Source organism: Microcaecilia unicolor, chromosome 4, assembly GCF_901765095.1.
Source record: "Microcaecilia unicolor chromosome 4, aMicUni1.1, whole genome shotgun sequence".
NCBI classification, from domain to species: domain Eukaryota; kingdom Metazoa; phylum Chordata; class Amphibia; order Gymnophiona; family Siphonopidae; genus Microcaecilia; species Microcaecilia unicolor.
The window spans coordinates 78,702,582-78,721,742 of NC_044034.1; the positions used below are offsets into that span (position 1 = coordinate 78,702,582).

General features: G+C 45.0%; 1 protein-coding gene across 1 annotated transcript in view; it reads left to right on the forward strand.

The window, feature by feature from the left end:
* PDS5B (PDS5 cohesin associated factor B) overlaps positions 1-19,161 on the forward strand; it is a 536,259-nt gene that overhangs the window by 516,184 nt on the left and 914 nt on the right.

A 19,161-nucleotide genomic window follows, 5' to 3' on the forward strand; every position in this document is an offset into this window, starting at 1 on the left:
TTAAGCGCTAACGTATTTGACTTCCTATGTATACTTGAAAGCTAATATCAAATCCGTTCATATTATGATCACTTTTATCAAGTGGCCCCAGCACCATTACCTCCCACACCAGATCATGCGCTCCACTAAGGACTAGATCTAGAATTTTTCCTTCTCTCCTCAGCTCCTGGTACCAGCTGCTCCATAAAGCTATCCTTGATTTCATCAAGGAATTTTACCTCCGTAGCGTGCCCCGATGTTACATTTACCGAGTCAATATCGGGATAATTGAAATCACCCATTATTATTGTGTTGCCCAGTTTGTTTGTGTCCCTAATTTCCTTTAACATTTCTGCATCCGTCTGTTCATCCTGGCCAGGCGGACGGTAGTACACTCCTATCACTATCCTTTTCCCCTTTACACATGGAATTTCAATCCACAGTGATTCCAAAAAGTGTTTGTTTCCTGCAGAATTTTCAATCTATTTGATTCAAGGCTCTCGGTTAATATACAATGCTACTCCACCAATTCGATCCCACCCTATCATTACGATATAATTTGTACCCTGGTATGACAGTGTCCCACTGGTTGTCCTCTTTCCACCAGGTTTCAGAGATGCCTATTATATCTAATATGGAGATTAGTTGATAAAATTTGCTTTTTATATTTTTATTTTGCCTATCACTAACCTACAATTCCTCCTTTAAACCCCAATCTTTAAGTTCCCAAAGCACAAAGCAAAATAGTGTTCACTTACCAGAGAAATGTCCTCTTCTCGGAACTTCTCACCGAATGGTACGGAGCTTTCTCATTAGATAAAAACATTTTTTGGTCAGGGTGTTGATTTGCGCTTCAAGGGAAAGAGTGTAGATGATTTGAACGCCTAGGAGTTTAATAGTAGGAGAGAACTCAAAGTTTGCTTGGTTAACTGTAATTGACTTAGAGAGAGGTGTTGAGGCATAAGAATTTGTTTTTTTCAGTATTGAGTTTTAACCTGTGATCATGCATCCATTTTTCTAGTAAGTTGATGCATTGTTGGACCTTAGTACCTCTATTTTGAGAGTAAATTGTATGGGGATTAATATTGAGTTATCAGCATAGATGTAGTGGAGAAAGTCATTTTTATCTAGTTGTGAGCTTAGGGATCGGAGGAAGACATTGAACAGTATTGGAGATAGGGTGAGCCTTGGGGGACTCCGCATCTGTTGCTCCAGTTTAGGGATAGATCTGTATGTACCTGTGAATCCCATTTCCTTGTCATCAGCAGCAGATGAATCCATTACGAATGGGTTGTGTCCACCTACCAGCAGGGGGAGATAGAGAACACTGAAAATCATAGTGCCTCTGGGAGAGCTAGCTCCATCTGCCTCTCAGTATTTCTCTATCTCCCAGCAGGGTAGGACGCAGCTTGTTTAGCTCCTTGAACATTTTTGCCTGGGGAGGCTCCTGTGCTTGGCCAGTTGAGCTGGGGTGTTGTGGCTGGTGGTGCCCACTTTAAAGGCACATAGGTTCGCCCTTTCCCTGCCTTTCCCACTTCCCCCTTGTGAATGTAGGCATATAGGTTCGCCCTGTCCCTGCCTTTCCCACCCTCTACTGCCTCCGGAGTACCTCTGTAGCTGTTTGCCTCCAACTTTCCTCACAGCGTAAAAAAAAAAAGCTTTTTATGCGCTGCTATTCTGAGGCTTTTCTTGATGTGCAGCGTGACCGGATCTCGGTGGACTCGGTCCTTTGAGGTAAGAGTGGTACTCAGCTCCTCCGGGGAGGGCCCGCGGGCGGTGTTCCGATTGGGGTGATTTTGGTGCGAAGCTGCCATTTTGATTTTATTCCGCCATTTTTCAGTGATGGCTGCTGAGGGAGTTAAGCGCTGTTCCTGTTGTGGGAAGCGCAGATCAGCAGCGGGGCTCTGTAAAACGTGCTGTATAGATGGTAGAGCCAGTACGAGCATGGCGAGGGATTCTTCCCGCTCAATGGTGCTGGCAGCGGGCGCCATCTAGGAAGCGCCGCATGGCTCGACCCCCGCGGTTGCAGAGGAGTCTGTGAGCAGAGGGGCGCCTCAAGCCGAGGGTACCAGCAGAGCTCCGTTCCTCCTAGCTCCTAATTCAGAGACGGGAGGTCAGGCTGAGTTTCTTCTCCCCTGAGTTTTGTGCTTATTTTACATAAAGCTTCAAGCTGAAAAGAGCTCTGCCTCAGGTGTCTGATACTGCGTTGTTACCTGGTCTCCCTCCGATTGATGATGGCCCGGGGCAGATGTCAGAAGTGGATGACCCTGAGTGTTGGATGCACGCTAAACATAGACGGGTAAACTTCCCGTCGGAGAGTGGCGCACCTCCCCTTTTTTCCCCCGTGGTCGGGCTGTGGGGACTCTGAGGGATCTGGCAGGTCTTCGTGGTCTGAGGAACCAGAGGAAGGTGCCGGTTTGCCACTGGATCTGGATGATCCCACTGCGGTTTGGATTTTCCACCGTGTTGAGCTACCAGCGCTTAACTCTGATGCCTTACAGACCCTCTCTATTGATGATCCTGTTCAAGGTGAGGCCTCCTCTGGTAATCCAAGGATGGCGAGTACTAAGAAGCCTGCTCGAGCCTTTCCTTTGCATGACTCCATCCAAGAGCTTATTTCTGCTCAATGGGCTGACCCAGAGGGGCCCTTGAAAGTGGCCAGGGCGATGGGGGATCTTTACCCTCTGAGTGAGGAGCACTTGGCCCGTTTTGGGATGCCTAAAGTGGATGCCTTAGTCACGGCTGTGACAAAAAAGACCACCCTCCCAGTAGAGGGAGGGGTTTGCCCTGAAGGACATTCAGGACCGGCGCCTGGAATCAGCGCTAAAACGGTTCCTTTGAGATTTCGGGCCTAGCCATAAGGGCGTCTGTTTGCAGTTCTTATGCTGCTCGAGCCTGCCTTTCTTGGTTACAACAGGCAGTGGAACAGCCCGTGGATGGTGCGGAGTCCCTCGCTAAGGTTGCACCGCGAATGGAGTCAGCCTTGTCATTTTTAGCTGACGCTCTCTATGATCTGGTCAGAGCTTCGGCTAAACAGATATCTGTGGCGGTGTCCACCCGCCGCCTTCTATGGCTACGGCATTGGGCGGCTGCCATGGCCTCTAAGCAAAGGCTGGTGAAGTTGCCCTTTCGGGGGACTTCTGTTATTTGGAGAGGATTGTTAAAGACCTGGGGAATGCTAAACCCCAGCGGTTACCTAAGGATAGGCCACGGCCTTCTTCCAAGGGTCAGGTGGTTCCCTCCTCCTCTAGACCTCGCTTCCATGAAGCTAGAAGGTTTTGCCTGGGGCGCTCTGCTGGGTTTACGCAAACGTGCCTGTTTTCAGCAGAGGAACTCCATTCAAAGTGATCCGCAGCGGCAGGTGCTAGGCCTGGAGTTCAAGGGCGACCCTCTCAATGATGGTGCGCCGGTCCACTCCTCCTTTACAGCTGTAGGAGGACGCCTTTCCCTCTTTCTAGAGGAGTGGACCAAGATTACCTCGGATCAGTGGGTCCTGGATCTGATCAGAGAAGGTTACCGATTGGGAATTCAATGCCCCGTGAGAGATGTGTTTTTGGGAGTCCCGATGCGGTTACTGGCGTCAAAGGGCAGTGGTAGAGGAGACCCTACAAGTCTTGTTGCACCTTGGGGCGGTGATCCGTGCCTCCCACCGAACCGGCTGCGGTCGTACTCCATTTACTTTGTGGGTGCCCGCGAAAAGCGGGTCTTTTCGGCCATTCTCGACTTGAAGGAAGTCAACAAGTCTCAGAGTGCGGCATTTTCACATGGAAACCCTGCGCTCCGTCATTGCGGCGGTACAGCCAGGAGAGCTTCCCTCACGTCTCTGGACCTAAAAGACGGTTACTTGCAGATACCTATTTGGCCCCTGCACCAACGGTTCCTCCGATTTGCGGTGTTGGGAAGACATTTCCAGTTTCGGGCCTTGCCTTTTGGACTCGCCACAGCTCCCCGTACCTTTTCAAAGGTAATGGTGGTAGTAGCTGCCTTTCTCAGGCGACAGGGTTCCGGGTTCACGCGTACCTAGACGACTGGCTTATCAGAGTGGACTCTGCAAAAAGGAGTCGTCATTGTTACATCCAGAGTGGTCTCAGTACTGCAATCTCTGGGCTGGGTCATCAATATACCCAAAAGTCACCTGACCCCCTCTCAATATCTTGAATATTTGGGGGGTCCGGTTTGACACGGCCTCGAGGTTTGTTATCTACCTGACTGAAGGCGGTGCAAGCTTCAGAATCAGGTCCGTCTGCTCCTGAGGATGCCTCGCCCGTGAGCTTGGGACATTGTCCAGCTGTTGGGGTCGATGACGGCCACCTTAGAAGTGGTGCCATGGGCGAGAGCGCATATGAGACTTCTGCTGATTGCTCTGCTTCAACGATGGTGTCCGATGTCCTAGGATTATCAACACAGACTCACGTGCTCCTGCGGCCCGACTCAGTATGGAGTGGTGGCTCTCAGACAGCATGCTGCGGCGAGGAATGCTGCTAGCGCTTCCCGATTGGTGCCTGGTGGTAACGGATGCCAGCCTGAAGGGCTGGGGAGCACAGTGCCAGGGAAGCTATGCCCAGGGTCTATGGACACCCGAGGAAACGGGGTGGTCCATCAATCGCTTAGAACTGAGAGTGATATTTCAGGCGTTTCTGGCCTTTCACAAAACCCTGGAGGGACTGGCTGTCAGAGTTCTGTCGGACAACACGACAGCAGTGGCCTACATAAATAGACAAGGCGGCACTCAGTGCAGAGCACTGGCCGCGGAGGCCGCTCTAATTTGCTACTGGGTCGAGCTACATCTGCAGCTTCTGTCAGCAACTCACATAGCAGGTCAGAGCAACGTGGAAGCCGATTTTCTAAGCAGGCATCAAATCAACCCAGCAGATTGGGAACTGGAAGACGTAGTTGTTCCTTCAGATCTGTGCCAACTTGGGAAAGCCCGTTATGGATCTTATGGCATCAAGCACAAATGCCAAAGTCCCATCCTTTTTCAGCAGACGGAGAGATCCTCGCTCGGCGGGGTTGGATGCCTTGGCTCAACCCTGGCCTCCGGGCCTCCTGTATGTGTTCCCTCCTGGCCCTTAATAGGGCGGCTCCTCCTGCGAATTCGGCTACATCAAGGAGTGGTGATACTCATTGCCCCGGGCGGCCGTGGTATGCGGACCTCCGGCGGATGCTGGTGGAGGCTCCCCTTCCTTTCTCTGGTTCCAAACCTGTTAACGCAGGGCCCGGTGACCATGGAGGATCCATGCCGCTTTGGTCTTATGGCATGGTTATTGAGAGGGTGCAATTGAGAGACAAGGGCTATTCTAACAAGGTCATCTCCACTCTCTTGCAGGCTTGCAAGCGTTCCACTTCCATTGCCTATGCTCGGATCTGGCACCAGTTTGAGGCTTGGTGTGCTTCTAAAGCGATCACACCCATGCGGGCTTCTGTCTTGCCGATACTTGACTTTCTGCAGGATGGTTTACAAAAAGGCTTGGCCTATAATTCCCTGCGTGTTCAAGTTGCAGTATTGTCATGCTTTTGGGGGAAGGTTGCTGGCCTCTCCCTGGCTTCACATCCGGACATTGCACAGTTTCTGAGAGGGGTGTTTTGGCTCCTGCTTCCCGTGTGGGCCCCTTGCCCGGCCTGGAACCTGGGGCTCATATTAAAGGCTCTTCAGTATTCACCCTGCGAGCCGCTGAAGCGAGCTTCGGAGAAGGATGCGACTCTAAGACTGTCCTTTTTGGTGGCCATTGCATCGGTGAGACAGGTATCTGTCGAGACCCTTTTCTGCAATTCTCAGAATCCGGAGTAACGGTATGTACTGTGCCTTCCTTCATGCCTAAGGTGGTTTCAGCGTTTCACCTAAACCAGCCTATCTATTTGTCCTCCTTTACTAGGGAGAGTTTCCAGAATCCTTTGGTCAGTTGCACCTCCTGGATGTGCGCCGGGCTCTGTGCAGTATCTGCAGATGTCAAATGCTTTCAGGATCTCTGATCACCATTTTGTATTGTTGTCAGGTCCTCGCAGAGGGTCTCCAGCATCTAAAGCCACTATAGCCCGTTGGCTTAAGGAAGCCATTTTTCTGCATATCTGCTGTCTGGCCTGCCTCCGCCTGACACCTTTATGGCTCATTCCACAAGAGCGATTTCCTCCTCTTGGGCTGAAACTGGAGCACTTTCTCTTCAAGAGATATGTAGTGCAGCAACTTGGGCTTCTAAGCTTCTTTTTGCCCGACTTTACAGGCTGGATGTGGCTGCCAGGAGGGACACGCTTTTTGGAGCACAAGTGCTGGCGTGTGATGTGGCTTGTTTCCGCCCTATCTAGGGATTGCTTTGATACATCCCATTTGTAATGGATTCATCTGCTGGCTGATGACAAAGAAGGGAAAATTAGGTTCTTACCTTGGTAATTTTCTTTCCTTTAGTCACAGCGGATGAATCCATGATCCCTCCCTGATTAACTCTGTTTTGTGTTCAGCTTTTCCTGCAGACATGTTCCCTCATTGGGAGAAGTTGGAAACAGTCTTTAGGATTTCTGTTCTACTACAGGAGGTTGAGTTCGTCCCTCCTTTGTGTTATTGCTCCTGTTCTGGGGCGTTCGTTTCGCTGTGAGGAAAGTTCATGTTATGCTACTTTGCGGTTTAACACTGCTTTGGAAGCTTCAAAATACTGAGAGGCAGATGGAGCTAGCCGTCCTAGAGGCACTATGTTTTCAGTGTTCTCTATCTCCCCCTGCTGGTAGGTGGACACAACCCATTCGTAATGGATTCATCTGCTGTGACTAAAGGAAGAAAATTACCAATGTAAGAACCTAATTTTCCCTTCTTTGAAATTCCATAGTAGGAGGGTATAGTCTACTAGGTCAAACACTGAGGGGTAGATCAAATTGGAGTAGCTGTGCGCTTTTTCCTTCATTTAACAGTAGTTGGACGTGGTCTAGCATGGAGCTCAGAACTGTTTATGTGCTAAAAAGCGCAGTAAATCCTAAATCAGATTGTGGAAGGTTATCATGCAAGTTCAAGAAATGAGTGAGCTATAGGGTTACCATTCTCTCCATTAGTTTGGTGAAGAATGAAATGGAGGATAACGGTCTGTAGTTTGTAATCAATTGTTTAGGTTGGTTGGTGTGATTGATGATTTTGGCCAGGCTTGGGGAATTAGTCCTAGTGACAGTTGCTGATCAGTCCATGAGAGGACATTGGCGCAGAATGTTTGTGGAGCGGTGTCATTAAGTGGTAAGGGCATATGTCTAGTATGCAGTGGGAGGGAGGCATACTTTGAGAATAGTTTGGAAATGCAGACCTTTGTGTGTTAGCAAATTCTTTCCAGGTTCTTTTAGCAGGGGTGCCTTTTTTGGGGGGTGGGGACACTAGTGAGATAATCATACTCCTTCACTCTGCAAAAAACGTATAGTCCTCCTCTCACTGTTAGACTGATATCTGCATCTTAAGCTGATAGTTATTTAAATTTCTAAGGAAACTAAGGTAAAGAGATGTATTTGGTGTATTGTATGTTAATTTGTCTACAATTAATCTTGGTATTTTTGCAGGAATCCAGTTTTGTTAATGTGCTTGGTACGGTAAAGAGTACAGGCTTACAGTTTTCTATAGCTAGTTTTAGAGAGTGTTTTTCACAGGAGGTTCACAAGAAGACTGCATGCAGCTTGGAGGTGGGTATAGGTGGTGACATTTAGTCACTGGTGGAGGGATAGGAATCATGTTAAAGGAGTGCTTAGAGGTTGCCTCTTGAGACAATATGCGGTTCTAAGAGTGCGTTGGTTTGATAAGGAATTAGAGGTAGTGAAGGGTGTGGTCAGACAGGCGGAGCATCAATGGTTGGCTAATATAGAGATATAGATATGTAAGTCTAAAGAAGAATATGCGATTGGTGTTACTATAGGAAGATGATGTTAGGGAAGAAATATGATTGTGTGGGATGGAAGACTTCTCAGAAAACTTTGTGTCTGTAGGAGTGAATGTCCTAAGCCAACTTCTCCGTGGATCAATGCCCAAAAACACCTTCGCACATCCATTCCTATGGAAGCAGTAAACTGGGTTACGTGTGATCTCAATGAGCTATTAAAAACTGGCTCTCTTCCTCCTGATACGGTCAAAATTGTTCTCTTTCCACTACTGAAGGGATCTGAGCTAGACGTAACATCGTCTGCAAACTATCATCCAGTGGCAAGTGTCACTCTTTTTACTAAAGCGGTAACAACTCTCTTTTTATCTGAAACATTTTCTATTTTACACTGGTCACAATTTGGGTTCAGATAGTCACAGTATTGAAAACATTATGCTAGTTCTAACTACGTATGTCAATCAACACCTATGCAAGGCAACCAAGGAATTCTTCTCCAATTCGATATATCAGCGGCATTCAATGTGGTTGACAACCCATTGCTACTCGAATGCCTGGATCAGATAGGACTAACAGGGGCTGTGTTTCAGATGGTTAAGTAAATTCCTTTCAAATCAAAATTATTCTGCCAAGCAAAACAACCAGCTTTCCCAACTAATGGTCTACTAACGTCTACGTCCAGTCAGACCATTCTTCGATCAAAAAGCCTTCGCACTACTAATCCAAATGTTGTGCTACCTCACTTGGATTACTTATCTAACAACAAACTGCACTGGCTTCCCCATAGCAGAGGGACTCGACTGCTGGTTTAGTTTTTTCTAATCCTTACAGGTCTTCGCTTCTGAACTGCTGACTAAGACTTCTTCCCTCTATCTAGTCCAGTCTAACAGACTGAAACAATAACTAATGCTGGCAGTACCATTTCAAAAGACAATTCAAAATCAGATTTTCAGCTCTCTATTCCCTGTACTTGGAGCCCAAATATGGAACTCTCTACCTATTGCCATCAGAATAGAAAACAGCTACGGTCAACTTCAGGAAGAGGCTTAAAAACCTTTCTCTTCCCAAAGGCTGCTTCATAATAATCCATCATGACTTCTACTTCCTATTTTCATCCATTATCCTTTCCTCTAATATTTTTAGTCTCATGCATTACACCAATGGTCTCTGTTTCTCATACCTCACACTAACACTATCTGCTTTTGTCTCACTAGAATGTAAACCACACTGAACCCTGGAAAGGGGGATATTAGTGGTATACAAGATTTGAATTAAATATAGTGAAGTGTTGACTAAGATCCAAGTAGTGTGGCTGGTGGAGCGTGTCCAAAGGCATGGATTTTTGCCACAGTTTTTGAGGGTAAGGTTTAGATGGCTTAAGGGAGATAGCTCCTTGAAGGTTGGCATGACTGTGCGCCTTGTTGATTTCTGAAGTTAGTTTATAGAAAGCATTTGCAGCCGTGAGCCAGAAGGAAGTTGAAAAGTCCTTGTGCAAATGAATTTGTAAGGATATATTTGGATCATTATTTAGCTGCTGCAGTCAGAGAGGTGGTGTACTATAATTACTACAGATTGTGAATACATGTATGTCAGAACTTTATGCCTCAAGTGTTAAAACAAGCAGTGGATCAGCCTTTTTTTATAATCTGTTTTATATACGCAAATGCTGGAAATTATCAGCCAGTTTCAATTTTTCTCTCAGGCAGTAAATGATTGAAAAGTGAGTTTTGAAGTAGCTAGTAACATTTCTTGATGGTTTGTTTAGGATGTGCTTTTATTTTTTAAAACCTACATTGTATGGGGCTTAGCTGTTAGAGGGATTGCTTGATGCCCTACCTACCTATCTGTGTTCTACATTTCCCGGATGCTAACTTCTTGTATACACCTTCAGTCAAGGAGCATGACTGGTAGTGGCCAGGAAGGCTGCCTTTTGATTTCTAGTCTGGTCATGGGGAATTTGTTCCCAGTCGTCTAGGAGAGAGGAACATGATTTTGGTGTTTTTGTAAACATTTGAAGGCCTGTTCGTTTGTACAGGCTTTTGCTCATGGCTACGGAGATGCCCAACCGGGCCTGACTCCTGCCGTAAAGGACGCCGCTGACCGGACCAGACCCCAAGCGGACAGCATTCGCCTGTAAATGGTAGAGGGAGTGACCTGGGCTTGGGAGCAACCCGCGCCCAGGCACCTAAGTACCCGTGACCATCCCACAGCGAGCCCCGAGGCGAATCTGAACCGGAGGACGCCCGTGATTCCCTCCTGCTTCGAGACAGCGGAGAGGCCCAACCGGACCTGAATCCTGCCGCAACAGATGCCGCCGACCGAAAAGGGAGCGTCTTGGACTTGGGAGCAACCCACGCCCAGTCACCTAGGCCCGCAACCAGCCACAGCGAACCTCCTGATCGAATCGACACCGGAGGATGCCAGCGATTCCCCCTGCCTCGTGGCAGCGGAGAGGCCAAACCAAACCTGAATCTTGCCGCAATAGGCGCTGCTGATCGAAGAGGGAGCGGAGCGACTGAAGCTTGGGAGCAACCCACGGCCAAACACCTAGACGCCCCCGACCATCCCACAGCGAACCTCCTGACTGAATCGGCGCCCAGTCCAGGGTCACATCGGAGGAACTCCCTGTTGAAGGCCGAGGCCCGGATCAGATAGGCCCACACACAACTGGCTCCTGCTGCAACGAGCACCAATGACCAGACCCGACTCCCAAGTGGCCAACAAACGCACGACAACTGCCTTTAAACAGGTCCAACGTGGAGCTGCCCAGCAGATCAACTGTAGACGAGGCTGGTGAGACCCGGAGGCTGAAAATAGCTTGGAGAGCAGCAGGGAGGAAGTCCTGTTCATCGCATATGAACAACTGTGTCAGGAAGCGGGGGACCAGCATAGACTCAGTACAGACTCGCTTGCTGCATGGATTGATAAACGCTGACTGCCGCGTGAGATTTTTTTCTTTCTTTCTTTTTTTTTCTTCTCTCCCTTTCCCTTTCTCTTCTCCAATCTAAATAGGTCAAAATCGTTAATTTATTACATTACTGATCCGTTACTGAGATATCTTTCCAGCTCATTAATTCTTTTTAATTAGTAGGGCATAATCATGTAATGCTCATACTGCACTGCGTATACTGTTTATATTGTGCACTGCTTACTGTTTAAGTTGCACTGCTCATACTGCCCTGCTTACACTGTATTGCTTATACTGTACCGCGTATACTATACTGCTCATTGTTTAATTTGCACTGCTTATACTGAACTATTCATACTGTATTGCCTATACCATACTGCGTACACTGTACTGCGTACTGTTTAAATTACACACGAACTACAACCAACATGAATACCAAAAAACTACTCATGATAATTTACTTCCTCCCCCTAATCTACCATGCATGGACCACTCCCAACTTAAACAACAAGCTTCCCACAATTCATAAACCCTATAGACAATAGGAGTGCCCTAGTGGTTAGGGTGGTGGACTTTGGTCATGAGGAACTGAGTTCGATTCCCACTTCAGGCACAGGCAGCTCCTTGTGACTCTGGGCAAGTCACTTAACCCTCCATTGCCCCAGGTACAAATAAGTACCTGTATACAATATATAAGCCGCATTGAGCCTGCCATGAGTGGGAAAGCGCAGGGTACAAATGTAATAAAAATAAAAAAATCTACAATTCACCAGACCAAAAGAATAACAACCAACTGAATGGAAAAACAAATACATACAGATACAATCAACAGAAAGGGAAGAAAGGAAACAACAAAACCAAATACCAAGAAAACAGGCAACTGATAAAAATTAACATATCCACGGCCCGGATCGAACCGTACCAACCAATCCGACTGGGATACGCAAACGCCAGGTCAGTAGTAAACAAAACAGAGATTATAATAGACTGGATCACCACAGACAATCTTGACCTATTCATCACTGAAACCTGATCCATGACCTTAAGTATCCCATAATTCTAGATTTATGCCCACCAGGATACAAAATTACCCACTGGACAAGGAAAGGGAAAAGAGGAGGTGGCATAGCCATAATATACAAATCCGAGTTCACTATCACAACCACAGCTGAATCCATCCTACCTGAACTTGAAATAGCATCGGTAAGAATCAATCACCCAAACCTGCAGGAACACCTTAACGCAATCCTACTCTACCGGCCACCAGTCAACTGGCAAGACACTCAAATACACCTCATGGACTTCATCTCGAATACATGTATCTCTACTTCAAACTTTATCATAATAGGCGACATTAACCTGCACTTGGAAGACATTACCTCAACAAGCACCCAAGAATGCAAAGAATTCCTACAATTATGGGATCTCCACATACCAAATACACAACCACACACACCAAAGGACATACACTAGACATAATCGCGTATAAAGTCGACCCAGACATAAACCTTATAATAGCAGATACAAAATGGATACCTACACCGTGGTCAGACCCCACTATAAAGCATACATCTCCCTCCAATGGAGGACGAAAACCACAATCAAAAAAACAAGAACGAAAAACTTGCACCACGAGAGGCAAAATAGACCCGGTTGTTTTCTGGCAACAGATCTACGATAACGGATGGACAACAAAGGCAGACACAACAAAATTCATACTAGATTGGGATGATAGATGCAGAACCATATTAGACAATATCGCCCCAATTCAAACTAGAACCTCACACAGAAAGAACTCTACCATGGTTCAACGAAGAATTGAAAAAACTCAAAACACAAGTTAGGAAATTAGAACGAGCATGGAATAAAAAGAAAGACGATCCCACACTTAATGCTTGGAATCAACTCCGAAGAAATATAAATACACCATAAGACAAACCAAAAGACTATACTACAAAACTGAAATTGGACCTAATTACAAGGACACACACAAACTCTTCCAACTCGTGAATAAACTACTAGACACCACACCAGTCACGAACAACAGCAAAGACACGCCAGGAGCTGAAAACCTCGCGAAGTACTTCAAAGAGAAAATAGTACAACTGCGACTTAAAATACCTACCAGCCCCATTGAATACGCAGCAATCCTAGACTGCCTAGACCTAGACCCTGGAGTATACCCAGCAGATAGGACTTGGACTGAATTCGAGATACTATCGGAAGATCTCATCTCCCGAACGCTCAAAAGATTCGCCAAATCTCACTGCAAACTTAGATATATGTCCAAATAACCTTATGAAATCGCCCCCCCCCCCCAACACTTTATAACAGATCTAACGAAACATGTGAATTTTATGTTACAAAATGGACTCTTCCCAAAGGAAAAAGGCAATATTATACTCACCCCCGTACCCAAAGATGCAAAGAAAAAGTGAGTGAATTAACCAACTATAGACCAGTAGCATCTATTCCCTTAATAACCAAAATAAGAGAAGGATGATAACCAAACAACTCACAGACTATTTAAACAAGTTCTCAATACTACACGACTCCCAGTCAGGATTTCGTTCTAATCACAGTACTGAAACAGTACTAGTTACGCTCATGACAAAATTCATACAAACGATTGCAACCGGCAAGAATATATTACTTCTACAATTCGACATGTCAAGCGCCTTCAGCATGGTTGATTATGAAATCCTACTACACATCCTTGAATACTTCGGTATCGGAGGCAATGTTCTTAATTGGTTTAAAGGATTCCTAACCACACGTTCATATCAAGTGACATCAAATTCGATCACATCAGCCGCATAGACACCTGAATGTGGAGTTCCATAGGGATCTCCCCTCTCACCGACTATATTCAACCTAATGATGACACCCTTGGCCAAATTACTATCAAACCAAAACCTCAATCCATACATCTACGCTGATGATGTAACGATCTACATCCCATTCAAACAAGACCTAAAAGAAATTTCCAACGACATCAACCAAAGTCTACATATCATGCACTCCTGGGCAGATACCTTTCAGTTAAAACTCAACACAGAAAAAACCCAATGCCTAATACTCACCTTTCAACACAACATGAGCAAATTTACCACCATCAACACACCAACCATTGATCGGCACCTAACACTTGAGAACCACGCGAAACACACAACCAAAAAATTTTGCATTCAATGTGGAAATTAAAAGAGTAAGACCATTCTTCCCAAGGACAGTCTTCCGTAATCTGGTACAATCATTAGTACTCAGTCATCTAGATTACTGCAACTCACTCTACCTTGGCTGCAAAGAGCAAATACTCAAAAAACTCCAAACAGCCCAGAACACGGCAGCCAGACTCATATTTGGAAAATCAAAATACAAAAGTGCAAAACCCCTACGAGAGAAGCTACACTGACTCCCACTCAAAGAATGCATCATGTTCAAAATATGTACCCTAGTACATAAAATCATCCATGGTGATGCCCCAGCCTATATGTCAGACCTGATAGACCTACCATCCAGGAATGCTAAAAAATCATCCTGCACATTCCTTAATCTTCATTTCCCCAACTGTAAAGGTCTAAAATACAAACTAATGCATGCATCAAAGTTTTCCTATATGAGCACGCAATTCTGGAACGCATTGCCACGTAACCTAAAAGCGACCTATGAACTGACCAACTTCCGTAAACTACTAAAGACCCATCTCTTCGACAAGATACACCACAAAGACCAAAACATGTGAAACTTCCACATGTACCCAGAAATGTTTACCGTGAAGTCAGTAAGTTTCTCCGACTCGTCCGCTTGAAATACCATTTCCGACACCGGTATCCCACCCAAATCTTCCTCGGTGAAGTTGTTAAATTGCGACAGGATTGTGAAAAATTACAAGAGGACCTTACAAGACTGGGAGACTGGGTGTCTAAATGGCAGATGACGTTTATTGTGAGCAAGTGCAAGGTGATGCATGTGGGAAAAAAGAACCCGAATATAGCTATGTCATGCAAGGTTCCATGTTAGGAGTTACAGACCAAGAAAGGGATCTGGGTGTCGTCGTCGATAATACACTGAAACCTTCTGCTCAGTGTGCTGCTGCGGTTAGGAAAGCGAATAGAATGTTGGGTATTATTAGGAAAGGTATGGGAAACAGGTGTGAGGATGTTATAATGCCTTTGTATCGCTCCATGGTGCGACCGCACCTTGAGTATTGTGTTCAATTCTGGTCGCCGCATCTCAAGAAAGATATAGTAGAATTGGAAAAGGTGCAATCAAGGGCGACTAAAATGATAGCGGGGATGGGACGACTTCCCTATGAAGAAAGATTAAGGAGGCTAGGGCTATTCAGCTTGGAGAAGAGACGGCTGAGGGGAGACATGATAGAGGTATATAAAATAATGAGTGGAGTGGAACAGGTGGATGTGAAGCGTCTGTTCACGCTTTCCAAAAATACTAGGACTAGGGGGCATGCGATGAAACTACAGTGTAGTAAATTTAAAACAAATCGGAGAAAATGTTTCTTCACCCAACGTATAATTAAACTCTGGAATTCGTTGCCGGAGAAAGTGGTGAAGGCGGTTAGCTTAGCAGAGTTTAAAAAGGGGTTGGACGGTTTCCTAAAGGACAAGTCCATAAACCGCTACTAAATGGACTTGGGAAAAATCCACAATTCCAGGAATAACATGTATAGAATGTTTGTACGTTTGGGAAGCTTGCCAGGTGCCCTTGGCCTGGATTGGTCGCTGTCGTGGACAGGATGCTGGGCTCGATGGACCCTTGGTCTTTTCCCAGTATGGCATTACTTATGTACTTATGTATGCTATTAATTTAAACATATATTTGCATCCACATAAAGCCCCATAATTCCTCCTCTAAGAATGATATAAAAAAATAAAAAGATATAGCAGAATTAGAAAAGTTTCAAAGAAGGGCAACCATACTGATTAAGGGGAGTGAACGCCTCACATATGAGGAAAGGCTTAAGAGGTTAGGCCTCTTCAGCTTAGAGAAGAGAAGGGGGGAATATGATTGAGTTCTACGAAATTCTGAGTGGAGTAGAACAGGTAAACGTGAATTGATTGTTTATTTATTTACACACACACTCTCTCTGAATCTCTGAACTCACTCTCACACTCTCTTTTCAGACAGGTACAGACACACACTTTTCTCTCTCACATACACTCACTGTCTCTCTCTCTCTCTCTCTCTCTCACACCACAACACACACTCACTGTCTCTCTCTCTCTCACACACAAAATAACAATAAGAAAATTACATTTCACAAAAAAAAATTGCTCGTTTTAATGGGCTTAACGGCTTGCATTAACAGATAAGAATCGATGGTAACTCATCTTAAGATTATTAAAAAAATCTTGCACGTTTTAATGGGCTTAAAACAGGCAAGATTTTTTGATAATCTTAACATGAGTTACCATCGATTCTTATCTGTTAATGCAAGCCATTAAGCCCATTAAAACGGGCAACTTTTTTTTTGAAATGTAATTTCCTTATTGTTATATTTTGTGTGTGTGAGTGAGAGAGAGTGTGTGTGTGTACCTGTCTGAAGAGAGAGTGTGAGAGTGAGTGCAGAGATTCAGAGAGAGTGTGCGTCTGTCTGAAAGAGAGAGAGTCAAGGAAGGAGAAGATAAATTTCTCCCTGCTTCTGTTTGTGTTGTAAAAGTACAGGAGGTAATATTTTGTGAGAGTGTGAGAGAGAGTGAGTGTGTGTGAGAGAGAGAAAGTGTGTGTGTGCGCACCTGTCTGAAAGAGAGAGAGAGTGTGAGAGTGAGTTCAGAGAGAGAGAGAGAGTGTGTATATATGTGTGTGTGAGAGAGAGAGAGACAGAGAAAGTGTGTGTGTTTGCGTCTGTCTGAAAGAGAGAGACAAGGAAGGAGAAGATAATTTCTCCCTGCTTCTGTTTGTCTTGTAAAAGTACAGGAGGTGATATTTTGTGGTGTGTGTGAGAGAGAGAGAGTGAATGTGTGTGTGAGAGAGAGAAAGTGTGTGTGCACCTGTCTGAAAGAGAGTGTGAGAGTGAGTTCAGAGAGAGAGAGAGAGTGTGAGTGTGTATGTCCATCTCCTCCTGGCGCTCTTCTCTCCAGTTCCCTTCTCCTCCATGGGCTCCATTCTCCCCTTCCCGATCACAGTCTCCTCCTGTTTTCCCTTTACTTCTCCTCCATGGGCACCGGCTCTCCCCTGCCCTCCATGATCACCATTTCTCCCTTCCACTCCATGACTACAGTCTCCCTTGTTTGTTTCATCCCCTATTTCCAGCATCTGTCCCTCTCAAACATCTGTCTGCCCTCCTATCAGCAATTTTTCCTGCTCTCCTGAATCCCTACCCCGATGGGACAGCACTTTACAGAACCAGGACACCGTACCAGTGATTTCACAGTGAGAATACTGAAAGTTAACTTTAAAACAATACAGGAATATAAAACCTTTGAAATCAGAATGATTGAATATTTTGACACCCAACAGACAGGACTTAACAAGGATCTGGGTTTTCTAGCCCACTATAAACCATAAGTTGTATTTCACTGCTTATCACCCTCCCCTCCCCTCCCCTCCCCTCCCCTCCCCTCCCCACAAACATCCTGCTAGACTATGGAATGCTTTGAAGTCCCCATGCACATCTCCTATCCACCCTGCTAGACCATCTATGAGGGACTGTTATATACACTGTCAGCTAACACATTTGCTTATTTCTGATCTGATGAAGAAGGGCAACCTTCGAAAGCTAATCAAGAAATGTATTAAGTTATGTCCAATAAAAAAGGTATCATCTTATTTTCTTTTCCATGTTTTAATTTGTTTTATTTCTGTTGATTACCTTTAAGAGTGATTTGTAGTAGTAGTAGTATTTAAAGCAATGAGTGATTTTATTTTCCACTGAGTACTATAATGTGAGTTGTTTTTTATATTTGCACAAAAGTGGAGTGGAGGAGCGGCCTAGTGGTTAGAGAACCAGTCTTGCAATCCAGAGGTGGCCAGTTCAATCATCGACTGCTGCTCCTTGTGATCTTGGGCAAGTCACCTAACCCTCCATTGCCTCAGGTACAAACTTAGATTGTGAGCCATCCTGGGACAGAGAAATATCCAGAGTACCTGAAAATATCCAGAGTACCTGAATGTAACCAGTATGTTATTTTCTAGCGAAAAAGGTGCCAGTACTTAAATGCCAATCCATCATTTAGAGGTGGGGTGATCACTGAGGGACTCACCCCACAATAGCCAGGCCCCCTGCAACCAGTCACAGAATCTATGACAAAGGCAGAATTGGTGTGTAGAGCCTGAGCTTTCAATAAAACTTGGGGACCATGGGTCAAATTTAGCAGACAATAGAAAAGGTGCCGGTACTCAGTACCCCCTCAAAAAAAGCCCTGAATGTAACTCACCTTAAGCTACTACTGAAAAAGGTGTGAGCAAAATCTAAATAAATAAAAGTAATTGTTTTTACTTTTAAAAGTACTGTATTACATGTAATATACCACCCAACACTGGATGCACACAATAGCGTTCCAGCACACATGTATGCAAAATATAGCTGCCACTAATGCAGACCTGATTGTGCATGTTTTTGTTGTGTTTACATTTATGCTTATTTCTTGGATGCAACTTATTGCATACTATTTGATTACTGCATTTGTCACAAATTGTTTTTTTTTTACTCACGTATCAAAGAAACCCTGCACAGAACTTTAGTGCACACTAAAATGTAGCTTTCTGCATCAAGTCCTATGTGTATTGTTTTGGCAGCAGTTGTAATTTCTCAATCAGCGATCCTGTACAATTAAATAGGATTGTAATGCTAATAAACTGCTCACCCTCAACCTGCTGGACCATCCTCCTTCCGTCTCCAAGCTTCAACCATATGTTAATAATGAAATCATACTCGCCTCAGTTGAGGGTAAAATAAAATTGCAGCTCTCTAAAGAAACCTGAACATGAATTGCCTTGATCCTTCCATGTCTATTTGTTCATCCTATTAAAGCAGAATCCTGTCTGTGTCAGTTGTTAGAGCTTACTCTAGCAAAGCCACAAGCCCTTGGTGTCATTCTCTTCTAATGGGAAAAATTATGGAATACCATTTGAATGCTTCACTGGAGCATCTTGTCTCTGTACCAGTCTTGTCATGTTCAACCGCATGATACTATATAGTCATTTTCCACATATAGAGCATGTTCTTTATATGGAAAATGCTTACTAAAATTAGCCCCATAGTGCAGAGATTATTAAAATCTATCAATATACATTTTTAATGATAGATAATAATGCTTCCTGCTTGGACTGTTCAAGTAAGTTTGGTTGAAGGTTCCACAAGCTCTGGAAAAAAAATCATTCCTACTGTAGATTATATTTGGTAGGATTGTTTGTTCCTAGCCCCAGAACAGATATTTTTATGCAAGTTTTAGGCACTGCAAATTTCACTCTGTGTAT